General features: G+C 37.6%; 1 protein-coding gene across 4 annotated transcripts in view; it reads left to right on the forward strand.

Moving 5' to 3' along the window:
- The window catches only part of Nlgn1 (neuroligin 1), a 660,587-nt gene that overhangs the window by 419,147 nt on the left and 236,732 nt on the right, over positions 1-4,708 (forward strand). The gene's annotated exons all lie outside the window — the stretch shown is intronic.

The following is a 4,708-nucleotide window of genomic DNA, read 5'->3' on the forward strand; positions in this document are numbered from 1 at the left end:
AATAAAAAAAAATAAAATAAAAAAAATCTTGAAGAACCCGGAAAGGGGCAAAAGGAGGATTTCTGATTATGCTAGCAAGGGTCCCTTTTGATGTAGGTGTTATTTCATCAGTCAGTCAACGTACAAACTTCTGATTTGTATGCTTTTATTGCCAACATATTTAAATGCAACTTTATTTATTAGGAAAATCACAATAATATTTAAAAATTATTGTCAGTAATGTCTGTAAATTAATGGAAGAGAATTTCTTGAGGGGCAAAGAAAGAAAACAAGAAAATGGAGGCAGGAGATGAAGGAAGAAGGAGATGATTGCCAATGTCACTACTTGTTATCTGCCATGCATGTTGTTAATTCACTGTGCTAAAGACTTTGTATAGCTGTGACCAAAACACTTGACAGAAGCAACGTAATGGTGGAAAACGTGTTTATTTTGGCTCATAAGTTAAAGGTGTCAGTCAATCACAGTAAGGAGGACATGGCAGAGCATAGTGGCTCAGTCGTTTGGAGGTGAAGCAGCAAAGAGAGAGAAATGGAGGTAGGTTCTGAGAAAGCTGTCACCCCAAGAACATGTTCCAGTGATATGTTTCCTTTAGCTAGTTCTCAATGATGCCATTGTAGGATCAACCAACCAATTCACCCAATCATAGCCCTCATGATCAAATCATTTATATAAACATAATTGCAGACACCATAGAACAGACTTCAAAAAATTATTAGCTCTCATGTTTTGGTCCAATTAAGCTATAAATTAATATTCACCATCCCAAGCATCCGCTGAGCACCAGTGATATGCAGCCTTTATATACACATCACTCCTTACTTCCCCCATGAAGTAAAATGTGTCTTCTTCATTCTGTTTATTAAAAAAAAATCCCAGAATTCAGCAAGTTTTAAAATGCTTTCTTACAAATCTAGTTCCTATGTGAAAATAGGCTTCTCCTTCCACAATATTTATGATGCTGTCTTGGTAATTGTAGGGTTTACCTATACTGAAGCTTCCAAAAACTAAATCACAGTTTACAAGGATGAACCGTGAGATACGTGCAGTTTGGCATAGAATGGGTCTCTGGAAATGTCAGCGGGATTAAAGCCCATCCATTCCTTTGAGGTGGAAATCCGTCATCACTGTGGAGAGACACTGCTGCTAATTTCTCTGCCCTCTGCAAACAGCCATCTGTCTGAGATCTCCCTGAAGTGGCTGCCATCCAGGATGGCCATGTTGTTGCAGCCTTTGAGTGCTTAGAACGCTGTAATGTCTGTGTTAATAGCTGGGAAATTGCAGCGGCAGCACCTAGGCCACTCCAATAGAGCAATGTGAGCTGGGGTAAGTTCGATTGAGCAAAAAAAGTCACGCTGACTATGTGATGAAGAAGCAGAACTGGTAGCAGTGACAGTCAGCAGCTGCTGGTGTTAGGGGAAGGACAAGCTGATCTGGAAAATGGGAAGAGCTAACTTCCAGCAGCTCCTCAGGGCCATATTCTGCAGCATTTCTCCACTCCTTGTATATCCCCCATCATATGCAGAAGCTAAGGAAATATAGTGCACTTGTAAAATCACAGGGTATCAGTAGGTACAGGTGGATGCTCGTTTGGAGGAGAGAAAGTGGGAATGCATAGCAGGAACCCCTACATACAACAGAGAAATGCCCAGGACACTCACCTCACAGTTTCCTGAAGTTAACAAACCACTATGAGCTGAACTTTTAGACCATCAGTAAACTGCCATGATCTACGTCATTCCTCATCCATAACAAATTAAGTGGTTTTTCTGTTTATTGGTTTGTTTTGGATTATGAGGTTTGGGGGTGAATAAGAAACAAGAAGGATGATATGATTCTTGCCAATAAAGAATCTGTCAGTTAGTTTAGGAGATGTCTATCTAATGTCTATCAGGAAAGGATAAGCAAGAACTGAATGCAGTGAATTTTAACATGTGAAAGAAAGGGCATGGGCAACAAGGACTACAGAAGAACAGAACCTCTGCTGAGTAGAGGGGGCTCATATTGAAAGGATGGACAAGTAGCCAGGACTGAGACATTTTAGGCTTCTTGTCTGTCTACAACCACTCAGAATACACCACACAAATCCCCCTGAAAAACTGCCATTCATTTCATAGGACAAGCATTGTGCTTGATCTTCCAAACATCCCCAAGAATATATGATCAATATGCCATCATTCCATGCACTGGAGGGTTGTGGTGTCTTATGCTAGAGCATTGAGTAGACTGATGAAAAGGTTTACTGCAAACCAAAACAGCTAGAGTCTGTTTTTCATAATTACCAATGACTTCATTAAATTTTCTATCTATTCATTGATCATATCAAATTGCCAGTGCACCATCAATAATGTGCCATTGAGTAGTTGGTTCTGCATTGATGAAATTTAGTATCTATGGCATCTTTTACTTCAAAGTAAAATAAAAAATAAACATTTAGTTTAATCAACATTTAATTGTATGGGCTAAACAAATCAAAACTTGGTGTTGAACTGTAAATCATATCTATCATTTTTCACAAGCCCACACTGTTCTTTCTTTAGCTCTGTCACTAATTAGTTAGGGGGGAAATAATAATATCCATTGTTTGGTATTCTATACTAGCTATGCTTTTCCAATACCATTCCATGTAAGTTTATTTTTCATTCTAAATACATGTGAAATTATACTCACTTGTCTAGGAATGAAACTAAGAATGTTTAAATATTTTTGGGGAATTTCATGCATGAGTACGGAATTATACATATGTCATTTTGACACTACTCTCTCCCTCCTTTGGTCAATTTCTTGTCCATCTGCTTCCTCTCAAATTTATGACCTCTTCTTTATTTTCTTTTTCTTTTTGAGATTATAAATTAACTGCACATTTTCTCCCTTCCGTTACCTTTCTCCAAACCCTTCCACTTAGCCCTCCTTGTTAGAAGTACAGCTTTAGCAGTGTGATCAAAAGCCATCACAAACACAAACTTGAATTTCCCAAGTTAAGTCACTAAGACTTAGAGGGGAAAAAATAACTATCACATAATCTTTGTGACAGAGGATTACAAAAAAAATTGACATGAACATGTAACAAAAATTGCAAACCAAGCTGTTGAATAAGCACCAACAAAAATGATAGGAAGTTGGAAGCTCAACAAAAGACAAATCTAGCATTTGGAAGCAGCACATGTTAGCTGATAAGAGATTAAAATCAATAACAATCATGCCATGAACTCCAAGGAAAAATAAATTATGAAATTAAAAACGTGGAAAGGAAAGCCAAGTGCACACAAGTGGTATTTAGATTATGTATTAGGAAGAGTAAACATGATCAGGATGCTGCAGAATTCCCTACCAACCACATCCCTAAAGCTACAAAGACTTGTTAGTGCTGGAAAACTGAGTGCTGTGCACCATTCTTAAGGGTATGTCTGGATTAACTCTTCCAGGGAAAAGACAGTCAACGAAGAGATACTTAACATCTTGTAGATAACATCTTACTCTTTCCAGATTTTGCACGTTAGCCTCACACTTGCAGCAATCCTCCTGCCTCAGCTACTTACTGTAGTCATTACATTTGTGAGCCACAACATCCAGCTTAGCAAGGCATTTATGACAGCCTCATTTGATTGGCCACATAACAGAACTTACAGCTATGTGAATTCTTACACTGAAAAATGAAAACACGGGTTGAGTTTGCTAGTGCAGGCCTTTAGTCTTAGTACAATGGGAGAAAGAGGCAGGAAGAACCCTAAGAATGATCTACATAGAAACTTCTCCGTCAGCCAGGAACACAATGAGATCCTATTTCAAAAAAGAAAAGAAAACCAATGAATGACAACCCACAGTAGCAACAACAAGCAACCACAATAGATAACATTTATGTTTCTGAGTAATGTTTTGAATAACTTAGAAATGAAACACACCTGTATAATGAGGCCATTCAGAACCTTTTATAGAATTTTAAATTAGCAATAGTTTTCAAACATAGTAAATTTTTAGGGCTTTGATCCCAGAAAACAAACATTATATTCATTATTGTCCATTGATTGTATTTGATACTAATAAGTAATTTGGATGAATAAATGAATGAAAAAATAATGAAGATGTTACTAGAAATCCTATATCTAAACTGATTTGTGTATGTGAATATATAAATACATATGCACATATATACATATATACACATGTCTGTATCAAAATACACATAAAGAATCTTAAATATAGTGAGTATAAAATCTCCAACCAGAATGAAGTATATAGCAAACATACATATGCACAAAAACATAAAGCTGCAATGCTATTCCTTATTTTACATGTATTACTTGGGACATATAGTGAGAGTGGTGAGGGGTAGGCAATCAGGAATAAAGTGCAAATCTGAGGGGGCTCAGTGGGTAAAATCACTGATCTAACAAATCTGAGCATCCAAGCTCAATCTCCAGTGCCCGTGTAAAGGGCAGGAGTGGATGGCAGAGATTGCTATGCATCTATAATCTGTAAGCATCTATCTGAGTGATGCAGGGCAAAGATGGAGAATCATTCATAAGCTTATCAGCATGCTATTCTGGATCACCCAGCAGAGCAGCAAAAAAGGAGAGGGATCTTATTTCTTTAAGTGAAAGGCAAAACCCAACTCTACTCTCTGACCTTCATATATGTGCCTTAACACACATGCACAGTTTCTCTCTCTCTCTCTCTCTCTCTCTCTCTCTCTCTCTCTCTCTCTCTCTC

The sequence above is a fragment of the Alexandromys fortis genome, unplaced genomic scaffold, assembly GCF_014885135.2.
Source record: "Alexandromys fortis isolate MF-2015 unplaced genomic scaffold, M_Fortis_MF-2015_v1.1 scaffold_41, whole genome shotgun sequence".
NCBI lineage: Eukaryota > Metazoa > Chordata > Mammalia > Rodentia > Cricetidae > Alexandromys > Alexandromys fortis.